Source organism: Muntiacus reevesi, chromosome 21, assembly GCF_963930625.1.
Source record: "Muntiacus reevesi chromosome 21, mMunRee1.1, whole genome shotgun sequence".
NCBI classification, from domain to species: domain Eukaryota; kingdom Metazoa; phylum Chordata; class Mammalia; order Artiodactyla; family Cervidae; genus Muntiacus; species Muntiacus reevesi.
Window position 1 is genome coordinate 4348450 of NC_089269.1, and position 26241 is coordinate 4374690.

At 37.5% G+C, this 26241-nt stretch overlaps 1 protein-coding gene and 1 pseudogene across 10 annotated transcripts in view; both read right to left on the minus strand.

The window, feature by feature from the left end:
• BBX (BBX high mobility group box domain containing) overlaps positions 1–26241 on the minus strand; it is a 281884-nt gene that overhangs the window by 127397 nt on the left and 128246 nt on the right. The gene's annotated exons all lie outside the window — the stretch shown is intronic.
• LOC136152539 (large ribosomal subunit protein uL16-like) lies at positions 13720–24894 on the minus strand (annotated as a pseudogene).

The window sequence follows — 26241 nt, forward strand, 5'->3', positions numbered from 1 at the left end:
GTGTGTGTGTGTGTGTGTGTGTGTGTGTGTGTGTGTGTGTGTGTGTGTGTGGTGTGTGTGTGTGTGTTGGGGGGAGAGGGGGTGTCAGGAGGAACTTGTTTTAGAAAAAGTCACAAATTATAAAAACAAGCTACTTTGTTTAAATGACTTCAAACAACAAAAACAACAACAAAAAAAACCCACAGCAACCTTCCAGAATATTTTAGGCAGGAGGTGAAGAGTTCGTTAGTGTTGGTACTGGGCAATTCATTGGCTGTCTGCATCTTCTTCAAATTTCCCACCTCTTCTATATACTGTGTATTTTTTAAACTGTAAAATAAGTGTTAATCATTAGAGTGATGACACCATGATCATTTTCCCTTAAAAAAAAAAGTTTCACTAATTATTGCTAAGAAATTCATTTGTATACTAACATTTCTAGATTGATTTACAAATATTAAAACTTTTCTAGCTACTTTCAATCAGTAAGAAAAATTAACCAAAACACTCTTTTCTAAACAACTGTTCCAGTTTGTGCTATAATTTTATTCTAGGAAACTGGGACACTGATTTCATTTGCTATATACCAAAATTACTACTTGGTAGGAAATATCTCTTCCTATTTATTCTAAAGTGATATAAAATATCATTGACCATTGTCAATATCATTGTCAATTGATATTGTCTTCTTAAAATTATCAGAAAGGAGCCATTTTCCCAAATGCAGTGATTGAGAAACAGCTAAATCTAACATATAACATCTTTACTAAACGCAAACTCAAGTGTGCTGATACACATATTACATTAATAAGAGTATGCACGAATATCCTTCTAATTTGGATCCATCTAATAATTCCTAAGAACAGAGTCTATGACAAATCAAAACAGGAATAAAAAGTTCATCTGTTCTCCATTTCATGCTTCATGAGTCAGAGCAGGGGAGTAGGAAAGGCTGGACTTGGCATTCAGACAGGCCTGGCTATGAAATGTTACCACTATTAGTTATCAAATTCAAGGTCTTCTCTGTTCACTCATCTATAAAATAGGCTGGTATTTTCTTCATAGGATGGTAAGAAAGGAAACAGATGCTATGTAAAATCCCTTCTAGAATTCCTCACATATGTTGCCTTATATATTCCCTTCGTTTAAAAAAAAAAAAAGCATGAATGAATGTATTTTTTCTACAAGTTCTTTGGCACCACCTCACCCCAAGAGATGCTTACAGTAACTTCTAAACGATCATCTCCATTTCCAAACTAATCTCTATCAGTAGATTTGTTCAGAGGGAAGCCTGAAGCCTTTCATTCTGTGAATCCAAACTCTTCAGTGGCACTTCTCAGTCTAGTTCCAGAACTGAATTCCTCAGACAGGCATTCCACATCTTTTGTGTGTCCTCCCTGCCTCATTCCTAATTCTCCCCACAAAACGCACAAAACCTGGCCCTAAACTTCCACTGCCTGTCTCTATATCCAATATCCCAGGAGACACATTCAAGCCCTGGCTTCCTGCATTTGAGTACTCCTTTCCTTCTTTCATTTGCCCAGGGATCCCTTATTATAAACTGCTCCTTTTCCTCTCTGTGCAGGAGAAAATAATGTTCCCTTCCTCCAAATTTCTTAATTCCCTACAACATGGGCCAATTTCCTTGTGACCTTCTGATACTGACTTGAATGATGATTTAAATCTGTCACTCAGCCTCTTACTGTTTTTACCTTCACTACAGACACATCCATAGTACCATCATCAGCCTGTTAACCATTGATGGTGAGTCTTACACAGAAAAGTCCCTGGCTGAAAATGATAGGCTTAAATCCTGCAAGTTAAACTTCTTCAGGTTCATCCTCCCCATAACTGTCAAGTCACCAGAAAAATGCAAAGGAAGAATCAGGAGAAAACAATCCCATCACAATTTCACTCATCTTTACTATAATAAGTGCAAAGAGTAAAAGAGCCAGAAGCTCTCAATGAAAACTCTCTTGGAAATTATTTTAAATGCAAATAATTTTAAACAGATGACCAAAAAAAAAAAAAAATCTCTGGCATGTTTTTTAAAGTGTGAAGGAAGAAAGAAACAATCCTTGAATAAGTTCCAGTAAGAGCTGAAGAAAAGCCATGTTGATGAGCTTTAATCCCTACACAACAGCTGACTGGATGATTCCACTCAGTGAAAACCACACTGGCTCACTCTTGCACTGGCACTGAGATCCAAATGTTCTCTGACTCCAGTGTTCCCGAGCACCCAGTTCCCGAGCTCCAGAGCGGTTCTGCAGCGTTGAGAGATACTACCCGGCGAACATACAGACCCTGTGTTTACAGGGCAGCCTGAAGCTCACAGAAAGTAACCCTGCCATCCACCCCGCGCAGGCTGCCCTGGGCGCCCGGTGGGCAAGAATCTGCCTGCAGCTGAGGAGACGCAGGCTCGATCCCTGGGTTGGGAAGGTCTTCTGGAGAAGCAAATGGCAACTCACCCCAGTGTTACCGACTGGTGAATCCCACGGACAGAGGAGCCCGGCAGGCTACAGTCCGGAGGACTGCAAAAGAGTCAGAGAGAACTTAAGAAACCAACCACCACCACCCAGGGTATGGGCTAAGTAACAGCAAATAACTAAGATGGATGAAGACAGCAGCCGGGACTCCTCTAAGCTCAAAGCAGACCTTACATTTTGCAGTACAGCAGAAACTAAAAACAACATTTTAAAGCTGATATACTCAAAACAACAACAACAACAACAACAAAAAACCACACACACACAATAGACCTTATAACCTAAGGGCGATGATGCCACCATTCAAATGAGACATGGCGCTTGGCCAGCACACGGACAGGGAGTCAGGCATCCACTGGGGAAGCGATGCGCAGAATCCGAGGAGGACTTTGGTGGGAGAAACCGTTTGGCGCCGATACAGAAGAATGTTACATTCAGTGATCTTTAGCAATATGACGACGCCTAGGGGAGCTTCCTGGGAGTACCGATCGCTCAGAACAATGATCAATATTAAAAGTGCTGCTGCTCTACTTTCGGTTCTAACAAAAGAAGACTCAGTGATTTGTTTTTCGAATTTAATAACACCCACTATTCTAGAAATGTGGATTTTGCAACTAAGATAATGAATGGAAATTAACTTTAGGAAAACAGATTCATTTCTCATTTTTTCCCCAAAAATTACAGACCCATTGAACATTTCACACTCCCACACAAAATATTGCTATTCCAGCAACACCTAAATTTGAATGAAGTCACTGAATTTATAACTATTTTAATAAGATGCTTTTCAGTAATATAGATAAATTTGTATTTTGTATAATTATATGAGTAACTACATAAAGCTCTAAGCTGTTGTGTTGAGCTTACTTTGATATGTATTACTAACTTTGCTGTATGATAGATATAAAATGAGTAAAAATAGTTTAAAATTTATTTAATTAAGCATTTAAAAATTCTTCTTCCAAGTTAAGACGATTCAGTCTGAAATCTGTAATAAATACATTTCCTAGTTTCCACCAAAGGAAAATGCTGTATCATTTGTTATATACATTTATAAATTTTCTACAGTATTTAAATATGATCCAACTTATTAACACAACAGCATATTTTTAATATTTGCTCCAATGTAATCATTATAGAATGTATACTTCTTTTTCAAAAGACATTAAAATGTTAAATGAGTGCTGTAGGTTTTCAGAAGCACTTTCAAGCCTGTCTATATTAATAAGATATCCAAGTGAATTAGTAGTACAAAAGAAACGTATCACTAAGTTTAAATATTCATGTCAATACTTAATAGGTCAAGCCTTTTACATTAATCTGAGACAGTATAAGAGTGGTTAGAGTAAGCATTCTCCTATCAGTGAAGTTTTCATGTCAGATAATTTCCCCCATTTTCCCCTTATAAAGGCACAAAAGGATGTTTCTCTCCTTGTATTTCTGAGGAACGAAAAGCAATCTGTTCTTCCAGAGATAGGATGGTATTCACCCTTCTTTCCAGAATAGAGTATCTGGCACAAGATGTTTTGGCAGAGTCTTGTTAAGTAAGCAGTTAGGAGGGGTGGCTTATCACAGGCAGCCTGGTTTCTGCTTCCTCATGGCAGGGATGTGCGTCCATGCAGACTCATGCCCGACTCTTTGCAACCTGTGGGCTGGAGCCCGCCAGGCTGCTCTGTCCACGGGATTCTCCAGGCAAGAACCCTGGAGTGGGGTGCCACTTCCTCCTCCAGGGCATCTTCCCGACCCAGGGGTTGAATCCAGGTCTCTGAGGTCTCCTGCACTGGCAGACAGGTTCTTTACCACTAGTGCCGCCTGGGCAATCCCCAGTGTTGTGTACGTATGGAGGCTGGAGGCAGGACTGAAGGTTAGCAACTTCAATCAAGGTCTTTCAATGGGTTTTTAACATTAAAAAAAAAAAAAGATTATTGATTTATTCCATTTAGAATTAAGTTAATGTTATTAAAAATAAATCCTCATTTAAAAATTTTTTCCCTCTTTCATTTTTTTAGTTAGAAAACTTTTCTCTTGCCTTACTCTCTTCTTAGCCTAAAATCTGCCTGACTCACATGAGATTTTTCACAAAGCAGATCTGTACAATCAGGACAAGATTAGACTTTTGACAAGATTAAAGCCTCCTTAATCTTGATTAATGGTCAGATAGACAGCTCTCTGGCCAAGATCCTCTGGAGTGACTGGGCAGCGTTTACAATTCATAGAAAGTTAAAGACAGTTTGTGCCTTTGTTGCCCCATGTAGTCAGCTCTCTGCCTTTGATCTACACAGTTCAGTGGTACCCACAAAACGGAACTCCGGACAACTAACAGATGCAGGAAACAGCAATCTCGTGAAAATCTGAAGAGCCAGATAATTCCTTAAAAGGGGTTTGAGCACAAATCCATCTTAAGAGTGAGAGTCCCTTCAACTGCTATGGGAAGATGGACCAAAGGCAATGAGGGAGGGACTCCAGGTGTCACTCGCGTTAACTTGGGTTGAGGAGTTCCTAGCAAAGAAACCACGGGAGAAAGGAACAGGTGACTGGCCGCCAGTATCAGGTGAAGACAGGCCCAGCGACATCAAGGAAGGATCCAACAGTTAAGGCCAACACTGACTCAAAGACGGCGGCTGGCCTATGAGAAAACACGTGAGGTTAAACTGTAGCAGCAATAACAGAAGGTCGGAGAGGCCACTCTGCTCAGTCACAGCCATGGGGCTGGGGGAAGAGGAGGAGAAGCAAGGGGCCAGGACTCACAGCTTTGCACTGAACAATGCCTGGGCTGTCTGGTCAAAGAAAGTGGGCAGCCAAAGGCATTCATTACACTTCCTTAAAGAAAGATAAATGTAGTCTTTCTCTGGGACAAATTAAACCAAACAACAAGAAGGGGAAGTTGGATGTATGCTCCAGTTGCTATGGTTACGAGACAGTAACGGGCAGGCCGCTGTACACAGGTGAGTCTGATGCCTGGTAAGGTGGGCGGGTTCAGGCTTTGGGAGCCGTGTCCAGAAATCCCAAGAGAAACTATCGATGTATTTCATTTCAACTGGAGACAGTACAAAACATTTGGAGTCAAAAGGATTCTTACAGATCACTGTTCTACCACTCTCATTTTGCAAAAACAGAGAAAGAGTGAAGCTCAAGAAGAAACGACTACTGATGGTTTACAAAGGTGTCCATATGCAGAACTGCTGACAGTATGCATGATTTTTGCCCACTGCTTTTAGGGTGATTATTATTGCTGAGCTAGGAAAAGGCATTTCAGTCCTTACTCCATTAACATCTTCCCTCTCTTCATTCAATAAACATCTGTTGAATGACAAGAACTAGGCACTAGACTGGAACCTGGGAGTCTCCCCTGGAAAACCTTGGGAAATAAAAGCGGCAGATCATAGTACCAAGTGTGACAACGGCAAAACACTGAAGTCAGTCAGACTAAAATCATGGACCACCAAGCACAAAATTAGGAGGAACTATGATATGAAAACTGGAATGGACTGTGCAAGTATAATCAGATACCAGAAGAACCAATGGCTGAGAACTACAGAAGTGGGAAAAGGAGAGAAAGAGGGAGAGACTAGCAAATGCAAGCTGTCACTTACTCAAGCTTTTGGGACTTTCGCAACACAGAACAAATCACAGGTTGCGAACAGTCCTCCATAAAGTCCTCCGAAAAGATAGTCCTCTTTTTCTATCGCAACTCAGATTAAGGACAAAATAATCAGTAAAAGATGTGTACATTTCCCTGCCCAAACTATTTTTAAAAATTTTAGTCAGGAATAGCTGGTAATTTTCATCTAATATAAAAGAACATTACACTATTTTGACATAGCTTTCCTGGGAGAAAGAACTTAACTGGTGAACACACCCAGCTATTTCAGGATGTCTGGACTTAACTGGGTTTGAGAAAAGGTGTAACTGACAATTGGAAGACTAAGAGAAATAAAAGCACCTGATGCAGAGGATAAAACTAACTTTTTAAAAAGTCATAAAGATTATTGTTAAAATGATGTTCTGGACAAGTTACAAAAATTTAAACAAAAATTTAGTGATTTTAAAGAACTATATAGGAGATATGGGCTTCCCTGGTGGCTCAGTGGTAAAGACTCTGCCTCCAATGCAGGAGACGTGAGATGGATCTTTGGGCTGGGACAATACCCTGAGGAAGGAAATGGCAACCCGCTCCAGTACTCTCGCCTGGGAAATTCCATGGACAGAGGAGCCTGACGGGCTACAGTCCATGGGCTGCGAAGTCAGACAGGATTCTGTGACAGTAACAACAAAACCTAAACCACCACAACACAGGAAATACACAATGAAAACACTTCAACTCAGCTAGAGGGAGGATAAAATGTAGTAAGTTCTGTAGAAACCCATTTGCCATGATCCTATAGAGTTTCAGGATGGGTTGATTCTGCATTTATACCTATGAACATATATCCCAGAGAAATATATGTGTTAAGAAGCATAAACAGGACTCCCAAGACTTTTTCCTTTGCAATTTTTTCTGTCATAACATAAACTGGAAACAATCTAAATAGACATCAAAAGAAAGTGGATAAATAACAGAATTATTATTTATTATGGAATAAATACTAGATAAATAATGAAAATGTGGAACTTTCATACAACAAAATATAACTGTGATCATAAGTGAATCACAAGTATAAGAAGGGGGATTCTCTCAAACATGTTGAGGGGCAAGATAGGTATTGCAAAAGGAAACATATATTATTTAATATAAATTTCAAAAAGAAGCAAAACAATGTAGGGGATATATAAAATATGAAAAAACTATACAGAAAAATAAGGAAGTCATAAACTCAACACTCAGCATTGTGGTGGTGGTTAAAAAGAGTTGGTGGAATCTGGGCCAGGCATAGCTCTGTCTCCTAAGTTAGTGGTAGGTACTTAGTTATTCAAGTTAATGTTATGTGTATCTTATTCACTAAATAAATACCCCGTGCGTGTATAGCACTTTCTAAATACTATGGAGTTACTTCTATTTTTAAAAAGCGTTCAGAAAATTAATAATATATTTAACAAACTATTTTAAGCTATTAATTTAAACTAATTTAAACTATTTTAAACTAAAAATATTTAACTATTTTAACAAACTATAAAAAGTACTAAAAAGGTACTTTTTAAGAAGCTGCAAGTACCTAGCACATACTCAGGACTTTAAAAAATTATCTCTTTTAACTCACACAACAACTCTTTGAGGTAAATATTTTACCCTTAGTTAACACAGAAGGAAACTGAGATTTCTGTTTCAAAGACTGCCCAACATTAAACAGCAAGTAGAGGCGAGATTCAAACCGTATCCAACTGTGAAAGCCAGGGTGAGCCTGTACGTAGGACTATCTAAAATATAACAGCACAAATAAATTTCCAACACAAACATGAAACCGTCTTGTTATACCGCAGTTTACTATTTTCATACCTTACCATTTATAATGCATCCCTAGACCATATGCTAATAGTTTGTATGAACTTTATGTCATAGTACCTCATTATTACTTCATAATCACAATTTACCATTAAACTCGCTAAATTCTAAAACTGGCAACAGATACCATGTATGTTTATGGAAAGTCTCAATTTAGCTGTACTTCTTTTCATACCCTGACTTCTCTAAGACTGGAAGTTTAAGGAAAGTTAGTTGTCGGTAGGCGGAAACTCCTTTCACTACCCTTGGGACTCACTCCACAGGCAAGGAAACAGGCTTGCCAAGTCCCACAGAAATTACTCACTTCTACACTCTTTTTCCTCAATCTTTTTTCCAACAATACTTCAAAACCTAATTTTAAACTCATGCAGGAAACCTGATTAATACCCCCTGGTTTTCTAACAACACAACTCACTTATATAATTATTTGTCAGCTTTTTACTTCATTGTTGTTTCATTTGCATGTGTCTAGCTTGCAAGCGGAGAAGGCAATGGCAGCCCACTCCAGTACTCTTGCCTGGAAAATCCCATGGATGGAGGAGCCCGGGAGGCTGCAGTCCACAGGGTCGCTAAGAGTCAGACACAACTGAGTGACTTCCCTTTCACGTTTCATTTTCATGCATTGGAGAAGGAAATGGCAACCCACTCCAGTGTTGCCTGGAAAATTCCAGGGATGGGGGAGCCTGGTGGGCGGCCGTCTATGGGGTCGCACAGAGTCGGACACGACTGAAGCGACTTAGCAGCAGCAACAGCTTGCAAGAGCCACCGAGAAGTGTTGACAAGTTTATTTCCGCAGAGCTGTGCCCTAACTCACTCTTCTTTGCCCAAAGCACCATCAACTGTGCTCTGTAAACAGTAGTCACTTAATAAATGCTGATTGACTTACTACAGTGGAACAATTCGCCTCTGGTATGTCTCAATAAGCCAGTGAATCCTCCACATCTACAAACATGCTGGAGATGATAGCAGGTACTGTTAGAGGCTTGGGGTCTTCCTGAGGGTGCCTGGGATAAGAGAAACACAGAGAGAGACCAAAGACAGTCAGGAGAGACACAGAGAGAGGGAACATGGAAATAAACAAGAGGGTAGAACAGCGTGAGAGGAGCCACAGTCAGCAGTTACAGAGAGCTTAAGCATCAGACATACTCAGAGACAGGGCGGAGGGCAGTAATTTGAACTTGGGTTTCAAGTCGGAAACCACATTTTTTGTATCATTTACTCCTGTAGTAAGTGTCTCTGTGTTACCAAATTTATGATAGAAATAACTTTGAAGTGGTCAATTATAAGCTTTTTCTGAGCTTATTTATCTTTATCTATTAAAATTCATCCTTACACAGTAGCATCTTTGGAGACACATCTACACAGATAAAAACACAATTCTCAAATTAACCTAGCAGAAAATATGGAAATATTTTTCCAATTCTTCAACTTAGACAATGGTTACTTCAGAAAGGTAATGTGACTTGCCCAAGGCCACAGGCAAGAACATGATAACTGGGGCCACAAATCTTCTAATTCCAAACTCTAGGACTTTTACTGACATCCCATATTCTCTACTACAAATGAATCACTTATAAATCCAAACTGTTTTTACAGAATAAAATCCAAACTACACACTTAAGATAAAGCTATGCGTTCAGACAATGAACTGCTGAGGTTACTCACTAGAATAATTTTAGAGCTTGAATTATCTAAAGTCTATCAGAAAAAATAAAGCAAAATGAAACTACATCAGAATGATAGAAAATTTCAAAGAGAAATAAAACTATGTGAACAGGCACTGACAAAATGTTAACATTTTTAAAAAAGGGCTAGAGTTAGTTCACTGCTTTTACAGCTATCATTTCAAAATCTTAATGATTCAACAAATTTCAGCTGAAAGATCAAAAGTTCTATATTTCAATGAGTTCTTACATCTAAATACTAGTAAACCTGTCTCAAACGTGTTCTCTCATGACGCCACACCTAAAGTCTATACTGCAACTTTACTTCAGAGTACTACATACAGTAGAAATAATTTAATGCACCTCTTGGTAAGCACTGCATTTTCTCTTGATATACTGAAGCTCTTAAATAATCATGTCTTTTTGCAAGCAATCAATTGTAATCAATTTTCTACAACTATCAGCAAAGCTCCTTTGGTAAAAGTCAAATAAGTATGCTGGTGGATTTCACAGCAAGACACAAAAATAAAAACACAAAGAGACTTCTCTTCAATTGTACATCAACATTTTCCCACGTTCAGCAATTTTTTAAATTGTCAAATCAACTATAGTACTGTTCTGCCCTCTAGTGACAGGCTAGGTTTTGTTAACTACATGTTTTTTGTCTTTGCTTTTTGAACAATACTTAGGATTTTAAAAAATATAAATGACAGTACTTTTTCATAATTGAATAAAGGAACAAAAGAACAAAAGAAACTGGCCAATTTTAATACATGGCTTGTGATATGAACACAATGCAGGAAAGATACAATTTCTTCTCATAGGAATAGTACACCTAAGAACTACAAACAAAAAATAAGTATCAGTTATTTCAATATTTATGCATATTTTTATGAAATTTGGAAAGGCCAAAGAATTCCATTCAGTTTCTTTGTTATAAAAGCTTTACAAATTTCACAACTATAAATCCCAAATTGGTCAATTCTATTATTTGAGCCTGAGACATCAAGGCAAGAGGCACTGCATGTACGACACACAGATGAACAGTTTTCTAATAGTCATAGTGCAGCAAAATATGCTTAGTGCAAAACTGCACGGAATATTATTTACTTTCAACCCTCCAAGTGGCAGTTAGGGTGTTCCTGAACCTCGCTGTCGCCACGAAGAGGCTGACTGTCACTTTATACCCGGAAACATTACTCAAGGATGCCAGCCGGGACACAATCGTTAGATTCACCGTGGTATGCTGACGAAGGCACTTCTTTCCTTCTTAGTTTCTCTTGCCACATATACTTTTGCAAGGATGTAAGGCCTTTCTACTCTCACTAATCCCAAGCATACTACTTCTGTGTCTACACTCTTATGTTATAAATTAAAATGACATTTGTACATGTGAATGTAAAAGGATACCTGGACACGTGAGGGCAGGCAGACTGAGGGTGCTGTTAGGAGCACAAACCCTACAGCCAGATTCCCAGAGCCTGAATTCCAGCTCTGCTTCAATTAGCAGTGTGACCTCAGGCAGATTATTTAATTTCACTGTGTTTCAGTTTCCTCAGGCACAAAATGGGAATAAAGAGAGACACCTATCAGTAGTAATATTTTACGTCTTCAAAGGTATTTGAGTTACACAGGTGAGTATATGAGTTTATCAAATCCAGAAAATGTGTATTTACGATTTATGCCTTTCAGTGAATGTAAATTTTACATCAAAAGAAAAAAGTTGTATATAAATGCTGAGCTACGGTCAATAATATACATACTGAAGTATTTAAAATATTTGCAGTGATGTCTTTACTTTTTAAATGCATCAAAAATGAATTTATGGATGAGCAGATTATAGATAATGTAATAAAATAAGTAATAAGTAAAATGTTAATGGCAGAATCTAGGTGGTAGGTGTAAACATATGCTATTTGTCTCAAGTTTCAAAATAAAATGTTGAAGGAGAAATATAACTGATGTGAAGATTCAATAGGGGAATTAAATATGCAGAAGACTGCCTGACAATCAAGAGCACAGAATGACAATACATTTAAGCAAATGAAAATGATCCAGTCATCCCCAGTTGGAAGAAAGCAGTGAGGTACTGGGCACCCAAACTGGAGTGAGTAGCTGCCACTAAGGGTATTAAAACTCAAATTTCAAAAATACCTCATCAAATGGCACGGGCCATGCAGACAATACGGTCTTTGACAGTCACAAAGAGCTGATCTGAATCCTGGCTCTATTTTGAATTAGACAAAAAGCTCACACAATTTAAATGTTCTGAGCCTCAGTTCTCTCATAAATGAAAAGAGAGTAAAGATACCTGCATCTAAGGGTCCACTGTGAAGATTAAACACACACACACTTCCACATAAAAAGAGAAATTAGCACATAAAATGCAAATAAAAACTACTACAGTTCTTTAAAATTATAATCATTATTACTACTTTTAGGTTGAGTCTTTTATATCCTTACAACTATTCTCTGAAGATGGAAACAAAAGTAACTATATATTTTATTCTAACCTAGAAATTTCATATGCAGGTGGCCCTACTAATCCAGAAAGTTTTCTATGAGATCTTTATTAAAACAGAAAGTTTTTTTTAAAGTAAAACTGTACTTCCTGTAAAAGAAGAACTGTTCAATGACAAGAAATTCATTTATCATCCGTATCTAATGCCAGTTACATAGAAAATGTAAGCCCCTATGGGTGAGGCACTTAGGAAGTATGTTTGATGATGATATTTTAAAGAAAGTAACACTTAGTGTACCTGAGGAAATGATATTAGCATCTGATCTGAAGCAATCTTAGGTAACACATTTAAAGAAAAGCATATTAAAACTATATTTACAGAAGATAAGTTCTATGTTACCAGGAGGTGGCTCTGTAAGTCAGTTTAGATCCTTCCATGAAGACTGGCTCAACAGAGTTTCATGTAAAAATCAAATCAAGAGTGGAAATGAGAGGGGGAGTATTTGAACTATATATAAATACTTTCTGCCTTGACTACTCTGCAAAAACTGCTTCTCCAAATTTAAATCAAAACCACGTGAAGATGGCTATCACCAAAAAAGTCCACAAATAACAAACGCTGGCGAGGACGTAGAGAAAAGGGAACCCCGGTGCACTGCTAGTGGGAGTGTAAACTGGTGCAGCCACCATGGGAAACAGTAGGAAGGTTCCTCAAAAAACTAAAGATAGAATGACTATACGACCCAGCAATTCCACTTCTGAGTATACATCTCCCCCAAATAAAAACACTACTTTGAAAAGACACTTGCACCCCAATATTCATAGCAGCATTATTTACAAGAGCTAAGATAACAAAGCAACCCAAGTATCCATCCGCAGATGAATGAATAAAGAAAGACGTGGTATATATAGTATGTGTACAAATACACACAGACACACAGACACACACACACACACACACACACACAGAATATTATTCAGCCATAAAAAAGAAATGAAATTCTGCCAATAATAATAACATAGATGGACCTAGACAGTAGAATGCTTGGTGAAATAAGTCAGAGAAAGATAAATATTATTATCACTTATGTGGAATCTAAAAAATAAAAAAAACAAATGAATGTAATAAAACAGAAACATGGATACAGAAAACTAGCAGTTACCAACAGGGAGAGGGAAAAGAGGAATGGCAAGAGAAAGGCAGATACAAATATTATGTATAAAATAAATAAGCTACAGTGATATATTGTACAGCACCGAGGACATAGCCAATATTTTAAGGAAAATTCAAATGGAGCATAAACAATCAAATGTGGACATGTGCACTCAGTCGTGTCTGCCTCTTTGCAACCCCATGGACTGCCAGGCTCTTCTGTCCATGGAATTTCCCAGGCAAGAAAACTGGATCAGGTTGCCTTTTCCTTCTCTAGGGGATCTAGCCGGACCCAGGGATCAAACTCAAGTCTCTTGAGTCTCCTGGACTGGCAAGCGGGTTCTTTACCAGCTGAGTCACTGGGGAAGCCCAATGTAAAAAGTATTAAATCATTTGTTATATAATAAATGTTGTAAATCAACTATACTTTAATAATAAAATTAATTTTAAAACTATTTTCTCCAAAGGACCCATGGAACACCTAACCCAAACACCTTTTTTTTTGACAGGAATTAGCCATTTATTGGTGAGCATGATTAAGGAGGGGAACAAGCGCTGATGATCTCATGAGTGTGGGCCCGCCAACTGCCCAGGGGACCACAATTAGGGATGTATTTAACCCTACAGCCATCCCGGATGGGCAGCTTTTCTGCCACCATGTTCTCAAATTCACTCGCATTAAACTTAGTAAACCCTCACTTCTTGGGGATGTGGATCTTCTGGCAGCCAGGAATCGTGAACTTGGACCGGCAGAGGGCTTCAATCACATGCTCCTTGTTCTGTAGCTTGGTGCAGATGGACATGACGACTTGGCCAATGTGAACCCTGGCGCATTCCAAAGGCACCGGACATGTCTGTCTGGAGTCTATCAGCTCCAGCACAAGGCAACATCCTGCTGACGCAGATAAGGTGGAAAGGGCAGAGCCGCACTCGGATGTGAAAACCATCTTTGCCACAGCTTTTCACCATGTACTTGTTGGCACAAATACGGGCAGACTCCAGGGCTGCAGAGGAGAGCTGCTCATACTCATCTGACACCATGTGGCCACTGAGAGTGGGAACTCATCCATGTTTGCCTTCTTATGCCTGAAGATGAAGACGTGGATCTTAGCATCACGGACACCTCGGCAGAAGCGGGACTTTGGGTACGGCTTATTCTTACCATACCGGTAACACCAGGCAGGGCGCTGGCCCAGGGCAACACCAGGATCTTCATGGCGTGCCAAAGGGGAAAGCCCAAACACCTTTTTAAAGCATTAAACGTCTCATATTTTTCTTGAAAACTCTTTCCCATCTTCCTTAGCACTACACTTTACTGCTTTTCCCACCACAGACCTGATTGTTTTTCTTTCCTTTATACTTCTCTTAACAAGTAGGTAGGTGTTTTTCAAAGAATCTATCTTAGCCTTATTTTCTACTTTCACCAATTTTCAAAGTCAGCTTTACGACCTCTCTCTTAAGCTATACCTATCTTCAGCTGGAATCTCTTCCAAACTCAGAACAAAACTCATAAATACATCCTATACATAATTACACAGATATCCTCTTTGTGTTTCAAATCCATTCCATCCCATCCCCTCCCACAAATTGGTTTCTATTATCCACCTCCAGTAGTAGTATAATCTAAACATCTACAACTTATATTAAAAACCTATCTCTGACTTCCTTTTCAACCACCCCCACTGCTTTCCTTCCCTCTTATGATTCCTCTACACCCCCAACACAAGTTCAATCTGGTGCTGAATTCTGCACATTGGTAGTTTGGTTCAAGCGACAAGACAGGGTGTATATTCTTTGAGAAATTCTTAACAGTGAAAGCTAAAATTTACAGTCACTAAAAACAGACAGAAACACACACACATCAACAGTGGCAGGCATCAGACATTTGAGAACATCTTCATTAAAGGAATCATTAAAAGTGAGTATCTATTAATTTTTGCCTTGCAAAATGGGAAAAGACTTATTTGATTTGGTGAGCTGGATACCTCAATCCAAAATATTTTAAGACACATCAAAACAGGATACAACCTTCATATCTCCTACAATGATTCTATTTACAACTCTCAAACTCTATTAGAAAAACAAATTTCCTTTTGCCTGGGATAAGGTAAAGCCCCTCAAACCAAACTTTCCAAAGCCTATTTCTTTTCCCTTTCAATCCATCTCATTTATATTATCTGCTCAAAATTTTTCAGTGGTTTATCTGCCTTAAAAAGAAAAGTAAAAGAAAAAAGGAAATTCACCCTGACATTCAAGACCCTCTTTACATCTAGCTCTGGACTAAGATTTTCTATTTTACCCTTACAAACATTCCATTCAAATAGCAAAAGGGGTCTAGGGCATACCTTGAAGATATTGTGGATTTAGATCTAGTCTACCCGAATACAGAAAATGTCATAATAAAGCAAGCTGCACAAATTCTTTGGTTTCCCAGTGTATATAAAAGTATGTTTACACTATAGTAATAGTCTAATAAGTGGGCAATAGCATTATCCCTAAAAAAAGGTACATGCCTTAATTAAAAAATACTTTATTCCTTAAAAATGCTAACCAATCTCTGAGCCTTCAGCAAGTCATAATTTTCCATAATAGTGACATTAAAGATCACTGAACACGGATCATTATCATGAATACAGTAATAATGGGAAAGTTTAAAACACTGCAAGAATTACCAAAATGCGACAAGCACACAGAAAGTGACAGCTGTTGGGAAAAAAGATGGTGATAAGCTTGCTCAACACGAGGCTGTCTCACCTTCAACTGGCAAAAAATGCAACATCTGAAAAGTGCAACACACTGAGGCATGTCTGCATCCCCCTTCTCCAGACTCTGGATTTATCCCTCTGTGTAGTCTTCCCTGATGTCCTACCTGGAATTTAAGATCTTCCTCAGAACTCTTAGGGAGGTCTATTTATCTATCTACACTCTACCTAATGAGCTTGCCTTCTGTTACCATAATGTGACCATCTGACAATGTCTAACACTTTGCACATAGTAGTTCCAGTAAGTATTTATCAGATAAATAAGAGGAACAGAGAGTATGTCACTTTTACCTTTTAAGTAAAACAATCTTTCCAGTGAGATTACTATAGGTAGTTCCGGTTCTAAAAAAGGCATACAAGAGCTAGAAAAAGAGTGCGAAGTCTTCACTCTTATAGGGGAGCCAGAGTAGTTTAGAATTTCGATATGCAGTATACTAATAGTTGAAAAAGTGTATAATTAAAGTCTATAAAATCCATAGTTATGATTAGAAAATTCACCTATTTGACTAGGAAAGGGAAAAACTGCTATAAAAAGACCACACAAACATCCTAATACATACATGTTAACTTAGAGAGAAGCTTTTTGAAGGAACCAAGGTATTTTCATAGATAGTCCTAAATTATCTTCAAAACCAGTTGATATATACTAATTACAGAGATAATAAAAATAAATAAATAAAAGTTACTAGGGACAAAGGACAAACTGTAATGCTTCAAGTTCATGAAAATTACTAGAAATAAAAATACTTTCTTCTCTTGGATCAATTAATTATGAAATGCTAAGCCAACCACCTAAAATGAAGGAGAATCTTGCTCCTCTAGTTTATGGATAAACTAGTAGAATAAGGTCATAGCTGTTTAAAAAATTTTAAACCTTTTAGTTAGGTTGCAATAATTAATTTACAAAAATAGCTCTCATACTTTAAATTTCGTTAAGAATTCATAATACAGCTCTTTGTTTTACTAAAATAATTATAGTCTTTGAAGAAAATTGTGTAGATTATAAAAATGTACTATTACACTTAAATAATTTACCTGTTGTTTGAGGTGATAACTTTGTTAATACCAACATTGCATGAGGCGATGATATTCCTAAAATAACTATACCTCACTGAATGATAGATGACTTACCTCCTAATACTTTTAGATACTTGAGCTTTGATTACACTTTAATAAAATTACAAAATTAAATTGGGCAAAGTATAAATAAGCTTCTTATTATGATGGTATAGGAAATATTTTAAGGTATTTAACAACATAAAGAGTAAATGTTATTCTTTAATGACTTAAAACCAATGCTGTACTCAAAAAAGACGTCATAGAATAAAGATGTGCAACATAGTAAAGACATTTCTCTCGCTGTGAACAGAGATAATAACATGCTTGAAATTCCATTTCAAGGAACGGTTAGAGCAGCAAAGAGAGTCAAATACCACTCTCACCTACTGTCCACTGTGAGAGCAAACACATTTTCTTAGCAACCCTGCCCTGTGCTGGGTTGGCACCGTGACCCCCAGCACTTTTAATCTCTGTAAGAACTTTACACAGGCCATATTCACCCGTTTCACAGATGAAGAAAAGTAACTTTCCCACAGTACAATCAGTAATCAACTGAGTTGGATTCAGTCTTGTGTAAAGTCCATCTGACTCCAGAGCCCATGCTTCTGAGAGCAAATTACAGCTGAAAAAAGTGATCCATTTAAATTTGTCTTCTCTAAGGAAATCTTTAAGTTTCTACCTCTCTACCTATCATTTTAACCTCCAGGAAGCAAGAATGAGTATTAGGCAGTTGACAATCTAGCAGCAAAGAATCTTTATAAGCGTTGGGAAGTAAAAGTTCTAAAATTTTTTTTCATAGGCACATTATAAATTCTAATGTATGGAATATTTTATTATAAAAGGAATAATGAGTTAAAAAATTCTGTGACTTTGATGATTAGTTCAAAATTAATAAAGAGAAACATAACTGGCACACCTTTACCATCAATAAGACAGATTTATGTTATGTCAGCAATAAAGAAAACCAATACCCATTATCTTAACAGGAAAAACTTTCAAACCTGAAAACTATCATTCCTTTAAGTATTGATGTCACTAAACGGACCGAAAGATGAGCTGTGCGTGTGTGAGTGCTAAGTCGCTTTAGTCGTGTCTGGCTCTTTGCAACCCCATGGACTGCAGCCCGCCAGGCTCCTCTGTCCACGGGATTCTCCAGGCAAGAATACTGGAGTGGGAAGCCATGCCCTCCTCCAGGGGATCTTCCCAACCCAGGGATCGAACCTGCATTGCAGGTTGATTCTAGGGAAGCCCAAGAGATGAGCTGTAAGTGTCAGCAAAAGGCAGAACAAAATGACTGACAAAGAGGTTTGTATTTAAACAGGGGATTGACGCTGGCTGCTAACTTCACACTTTCCTCTGTTGTCTCTTTATATAACACACCTGTTTGATGAACAGGCATCTCTAACGATACTGAAAGCATAGCAGGTATTAAGTGCATGATTCAGAGTCTCAGATTGGACCATCTGGGTGGCGCCTGAGGGTTTGCCCTTCTCTGCCCATGGATACGCCTCACGTTTTGCGGGTTTCACTCCCTCTAACCTAGTAACTAGTATGGCATAACTGAACATGCTTGGGACAGTGCTCACCAGTTACACGGTATCTTACTATTTAAGCCTGGTTCAGAAGCCAGCTCCTCCCCGTCTAACTGACCTTTCCAGAAACCTGTACACTGTTTATGCCTATGGTAATTCAACAGCTTAAAACATTACATTCCTGAAGTGGAATACGTTTCCTCAAAGAGACACTTGGTAATAAATGGCCTTACAGTAAATGTTAAGGAAACACTGAAATAACTTCATAACTCATCTGCTTTTTAAGAACAGCAATAAAACCATGTCAGAGGCAGAACAACTGAAAATCAAGCAGATTACCAAAGTTTATAAAATCAAAACACACACACACATAAACACAAACCAAAACACAATGTTCTTCTCTAACATCTTTATAAATCAATTTGAATATAGAAATATCCTAAAAATAGTACCCCCCCCCAGAAAAAAACATCTAAGTGGGGACTTAAGTCAACCTTTCTGTTATGTATTAACTAAATACAAGTACCACACAGCATCTCTTGTGACCCATCCTGAACCAATTTGCCTTCCTTCTATCTCAGAACCTTCACATGCACTCCACGCAAAAGGTCACTGGTAAAGTGTTAGGGAAGTACTTGGCACAAGGCTTACAAGTCTTAATAAACTCTTGCTGACTCAATGTATCCTATGAACAATACAACAGGTACCCAGAAATTATTTTGCCACTCATTTTAAGTTCTTAAGATCACTAACATCTATTGATTATAGGACTAACTGCAACTTAAAGACTTATTTATGAGGAACACTCCTCTCCCTGAACTAAGGCTTGGAAGAATAACTATCTCCAAGTAGACCTGGGGATGTTTATTAATATCAATACTAATGGAATATACAATTAGTAAAATGTGAACTCTTGTATTACTAATTCACCAAATGTTCACTAAGCAAGTTCCCCGTGCTGGACACCATTCCTAGGTTTGGGGGATACAGCCCAAAATGAAACAGACCCTCTAATGTAAACTTAAGTCTTCAGGTTTCTTGAAGAGGTTACCTGAAAAAATTACATGTATTCACTCATATATATTTACACTTCTCTGTGCATGCATAGAATACTCAGTAAATATAGTATGTATTTTATATTAATATGCATGGAAATTCTGAGAGCAATGTTATGAGAAATTTCACCCCATTGGATCCATTTAGATCCAGAAAAACAGGACTACACTAAAGCCTTTTGACGGTGTGGATCACAACAAACTGCAAAATTCTTGAAAGAGAAATACCAGACCACCTGACTTGCCTTCTGAGAAACCTGTATGCAGGTCAAGAAGCAACAGTTAGAACTGGACATGGAACCACAGACTGTTTCAAAATTCAGAAAGGAGTACTTCAAGGCTGTATATTGTCACCCTGCTTACTTAACTTATATGCAGAGTACATCATGCAAAATTCCAGTCTAGATGAATCACAAGCTGGAATCAAGATTGCCAGGAGAAATACCAATAACCTCAGACATGCAGATGACACTATCCTAATGGCAGAAAGCCAAGAGAACTAAAGAATTTCTTGATGAAGGTGAAAGGGAATGAAAAAGCTGGCTTAAAACTCAACATTCAAAAAACTAAGATCATAGCATCTGGCCCCATCACTTCATGGCAAAGAGATGGGGAAAAAGTGGAAACAGTGATAGACTTTATTTTTTGGGGCTCCAAAATCACTGCAGATGGTGACTGCAGCCGTGAAATTAAAAGATGCTTTCTCCTTGGAAGAAAAGCTATGATAAACTAGACAGCGTATTAAAAAGCAGAGACATTACTTTGCCAACAAAGGTCCATCTAATCAAAGCTATGGTTTTTCCAGTTGTCACGTAGGATGTAAGAGTTGGACCATTAAGAAGGCTGAGTTCTAAAGAGATGATGCTTTCAAACTGCAGTGCTGGAGAACTCTTGAGAGTCCCTTGGACAGCAAGGAGATCAAACCAATCAATCCTAAAGGAAATATTCACTGGAAGGAGTGATGCTGAAGCTGAAGCTCCAATACTTTGGCCATTCGATGTGAAGCACCAACTCCTGGGAAAAGACCATGATGCTGGGAAAGACTGAAGGCAGGAGAAGGGGACCACAGAGGATGCAGAGTCAGACATGACTGAGCAACTGAATAATGACAACAACAACAAGATTCATTTATTTTCCTGGAGAAACACAATTCTCTGTAACAAGAGATCAAAGGGAAAATGGACTTCAGTAAAAAAAAATAATTTATCTACCTTTCAGAGTAGTAATAACGGATGAAGTGGTCATGTCTCAATTTATTTGTATTGTCCTTATCTAGTAAATTTAATAATCAGTACACTGAGCCTATGCAAAAGAAATACACTGCTAAAATTTATTATATATAAGGCTTAAGTTTGAGTCATCTGTAAATAGCTTTAGAGGGAAACCAAAATCAAAAGTAAATAAAAGGTAAAATAATAACTTTCAACCAATTAACTGCAATCCACAAAATTAGATCAGTCCTCAAGAGCTTATCTTCTAGCCTATAAACACACAAGGTGAAGAAAAAAATTACAAATCAATTTAAAATTATTATTATACAGAAAGTCTCAAGGGTTTGTTTCCTTATGGTATATTTTCTGTTTTCAGATAGGCATCAAATCATAAGACACTCAAATTATTCTAGTGACACAGAGAACAATTTTTTAAGTTCAAAAGTAAAACTAAGAGTTAAATTGAGTCTACATCAATACGATTACTAATCCCAAACACTCATCAACTGAAAGTTCCTCCTATGTATTAGAAAGAGGTACTACATAAGATGTTCAAAGAATTGCATTTAGACTATTACTTGAGAAATACAATGATTACCTAACCTAAGAGCTAATATCAGAGGAAAGGAGAAAAAGGAGGATGAAAAAAGGAGATTAAAAAAAGAAAGAGAGAGGGAGGAAAATTAACAGGGAGAATAGGAGATTTAGGACTCTGTTGTGGCTTTTGCTGGCTTTGTTTCAAATGCAGAAACTTTTCTTTCTGTTTTCCAGAACCTTTAAGACTCTGCTATTTTCCTGCTGAATAAAGTAAAAGAATATAGCCATGAAAAATATGGATTGGCTTGATTATAGTAAGCAGAAACATATATCTCAAAAAAGTTAAGTGTCTTCTTCTTTGACCTAATTTTCAAATACATTCCATATCAAGTCAACAACGAATACACATGGAAATCAATTTTTACAATGATGCTATTCTTCCATCATACAAAACACTATGATTTTCATGTTCTTCTATTTGATTCCTTCCTTAAAAGACACTTTTTTATAAAGCACAGTGACTTCAAAGTGGAAGAAATATGAATTTAGTAATTTCAAATGTCTCCCATTCCAAAGATTCAAAGATAATTTTTAGAATCTTAGATGATACAGTAAACCAGATCTTCTTGTTTATAGATTAAATAACATAGAAAAAATTTTTTAACGTTCTCTTCTCTCTTTGGCACAGAAAAAAACAAATACCTCTGGTATGAACTTAAGTGGCTGCCCTCAAATTTGTATAATGAAACCTCAAACCCCACTGTGACTGGGTGTCTGCTTGGAGACAGACCCTAGAAGTAGGTAAAAGTGAAGTAAGGTCACCAGGGTCAGGCCATTGTCTGATAGAACTGGTGTCCTTGTAAGAAGGGGGGAGAGGCCGGAGCACACTCTCTCCACACGTGCACAGAGAAAAAGTCATGTGAGGACACAGCAAGGAGGCAACTGTCCATAAGCCAGAAGAGAAACCACACAGAACAGAGCTTGTCAGCACCTTGCCCGTGGGCTATCAGCCTTCAGAACTATAAAAAACCAAAAAAACCCATTGTTTAAGTGGCCCGGTCTGTGGTATTTTGTTATGGCTGCCCAAGCAGACTACACAGTCTGTAAAAATGAAAATATTCTATCTCTGAAACAGTTTCACTGTATCAATGATCCAGCTGAATATATAGCTGGCAGTTGCTACAACGATGATTCGCTTATAAAGAGAAACACTTGGGCCACTTTGAAAGATAAGTCACCCCAAAATTATTTATATGTGCGTGTTATTCTAAATTAAATTATAATTTAGAAATAACATAAAGCTTTGAACCCTAAGAGATATCCTCTGCTGTCCTGTTGGACAAGGCCAACAGAGAAGTCATCGAAGGAATTTAAATAATCTCAGCCTCACTGGAAAACAGCAGCATAGAAATCTCGAAGTAAAAGAGACACAGAAGTACAGAACAGACTTTTGAACTCTGTGGGAGAAGGCGAGGGTGGGATGTTTCGAGAGAACAGCATGTATATTATCTAAAGTGAAAGAGACCACCAGCCCAGGTTGGATGCATGAGACGAGTGCTCGGGCCTGGTGGGCTGGGAGGACCCAGAGGAGTCGGGTGGAGAGGGAGGTGGGAGGGGGGATCGGGATGGGGAATACGTGTAACTCCATGGCTGATTCATGTCAATGTATGACAAAACCCACTGAAATGTTGTGAAGTAATTAGCCTCCAACTAATTAAATAAATAAATAAATAAGTAAATAATAGTTTGCATTTGAAAAAAAAAAAAGAAATCTTAAAGTAGAAACACTCTTTTGAAACCAAACAGCGTTTGCTCTACATGCTGAAGACAATTTCTGTGGCAATCTCTCTTGTTCTTGTACCATGTGAGATTATAAAAAATTGTACTTCTTTGATGCCAACCTTAAAATGCAGAGGCGAGGCCATATATCCACATTTGGCAATCACTCTGTTAGGACTTCTATGTTCTCAGTGGCAAGAACTGATTTATTAGTTCACAGGGTGACTAGTACTTCCACAGCATTCACCTTTTCGGATAAGGATAAAGCCACTTTTATTTTTCAATAAATCTGTAGGATACTTATACATTAAGGACAATTTTTTAAAACTCTTGGAAGTGTTTGAATATAAATATGCAAACATAGTTTATACATTCATACACTGTAATAAAGGTATATTATAGTTCATCCAAGATTACTGAACTGTGATCACGTTTCTTAACTATCATGTCTCAAGAGCATCTCATGCGCCAGGCACTGTACCAGGCACTCAACTTAATTCCCTCATTTCATTATCAGCACTCCATGAGGTAGAGATCATTATCCAATATTAAGATGAGAAAACAAAATTTCAGAGGTTAAATAATCACCCAAATTCTTTCAACTTAAAAGTTCCAGAACTAGGATTTATGCCTAAATTTCTCTGAATAAACATATTTCTAAGAATGTTCCTTTTCCCCAATCTTAAGGAACTATAAACTATCAGACAACACTGCTTATAGTATAATCCTCAATACTGAAATCATCTTAATCCACACAGGTGTGGTCACAATATTTTACACAACTTGTGGGATTAATCATAACACTAGCTGAGGAGGTCATTATGCCTATCAATTTTCTACCAAGTATAGGACAGAGCAATGCAATCACTGAATAGGGAATACGACCTCGGGGTACATTAGAAAACTCATGTACATTAGAAAACCTTATAGTCTGTGTATTCGTTCTCTCCAGAATGATTCCTGAAATTGACTTTAAGTAGAAGCACTTGATTACCATTACATGGTAAAATAATTATATTACTACTGGAAAAAGCAAACTACCCATTCTCATGCTCTTCCTCTATATCCAATTGGATATCTGTCAAAAGTCCTGTAAACACAGGGAAGAATTTATTATGAGGATCATTATTTCCCTTCTCAAATTCTGTATTCAAACCACAGAGGGTCCAGTCGGCAGTAATTTTCTTTCATTTTAAAGTAACTTATAAAACAAGAATGTAAGCTTAATGTAGGGTGTATTTCCACTTATTGCATAGTGTAAAAGTGATAATATTCAAAACTTATGGAAACTCTTGAACTGAATGAACTCCTCATTCCCTAAAACTTGTTCACAGATAGGTTTCAAAGTTCAATATGCTCGACGTACCACATAGAAGCTTCACAAATAATTTTTCACGTTAAACAGATTTTTACAGGACTTCTGGAAGCTTAACACAGAAGCTGCATTCTGTGTGTCTAGAAAAGCCTGATAGGATTATCCAGATATTACCCTTAAAACAGGCACTGTGCCTCCCTATCAGCATTTCCCTACACCACTGCTCTGAAGAAGCCGCTCCCATCCTGAGACATGAGCTGGCCATGTGACATGCTTTAGCCAATGGAAAGCTAGGAGGTGGTGACAGACACGGCCGCTAAACCGCAATTTACAGATCCCAGGGTCCCGGCTCCTTCTGCCACCAGACTCGTGCGCCCCAGACAGGCTGGCCTTCGGCACTGGTCCAGGAACGAGGAGGACACGGGGCAGAGTGGCAACGGATTCATCAGGGACACGAACATGAGTGAGAAAGAAACTTTTACTGCGATAAAACACTAAGACTTAGGGACTCTGTTTGATTAAACAAAGCTTTGCCCAAGCTGGCTTAAAACAGCATTAGCTCCCAGATTTACTGAACCCTGGGAACCATTTTGCTAGGTAACATGTTCCAAGATTTGTTTCCTAAATTACTCCTGATTTTGAATGGCATATTTTCTATTAGTTAATACTGTACTTATGATGAACATATATGTATACTAGAAGCATAAGGTGTCAGTTTTCTTAAATTTTGTCAGCATTTTCTGTCAGTGTCTGCTTACAGTCAATAAAAATACTTTACCAAAGTAATCTAAATAACATTCAGAGATCAAAGATCAGATGGCTTCTTAAGTCAAGACTGCCATACAATTACATATTAATGATTTAGTTCTCTGAATAGGTAATATAAAAGGTCCTGCTTTATTTTCTATATATATATTCATATTTAGAACTCAGAATATTGCCACAAATTTAATTTTCTTTAAATCTCACTATACTCACTCCCTTTAGAATTAGTAATTGAGAACATTAGAATTAGTAATTGAAATTTCAGTATAGGTATTCAAATCTTCTGTAGTCTATTCTGCTGACCCAGTAAAACCAGTCAACAGTATCCTAACTGCCATTCATAAAGCCAGAATTTGTATTTTTGACTTATGCCTTAAAAGATAGTACAGAAAGGAGGAGAAATAACTAATCTCAGTCTTCTCACTGGCAATAAGATTTTGTTGGTGTTTCAATATCCAAGTAAACACACTTACAAGCTAAATGGCATTTATTTTTACAATGCAAACAATCCTAGTCTGTAATATTCAGAAGAATGGTTCAGAGGCCTTATCATATCATAAAATCATAAAAGCAACATTCAGTCATATAATTACTAAAACAAAAAAGCACACAGATTTTCTAGACAGACCTAATAGGCTATCAAAAATGCTTAAGAACAGAAAGATTTAAGTTTACAATGAATTGAAAATTTGAAGAATAAGTGCATGTCCTGAACATTGCAACTAAACAATATTTACTAGTTTTGTTCATTTTATGTCACATTCCTTGGTCTTATAAATCATCAGTTCACCATAAAGTATTCAAACATCAGTAAACCAATCACACGTTTTTATTCCCAGACTGAGAAAACTATGCATGTAAGTAATCATTATTAAAATTAATCCTAAAATATTCCAAAGGAAGCAGTTTTGAATACAACTTCTGTACAAAAGGACAGAATGACAGTATGTGAGTTTCAAAGTCTGATATAATTTGCCACATGTATGTATTTTAAAATCTCAACTTTTTCTTCATTGTGTGTTTTTCATATTCAAAATAGTTTT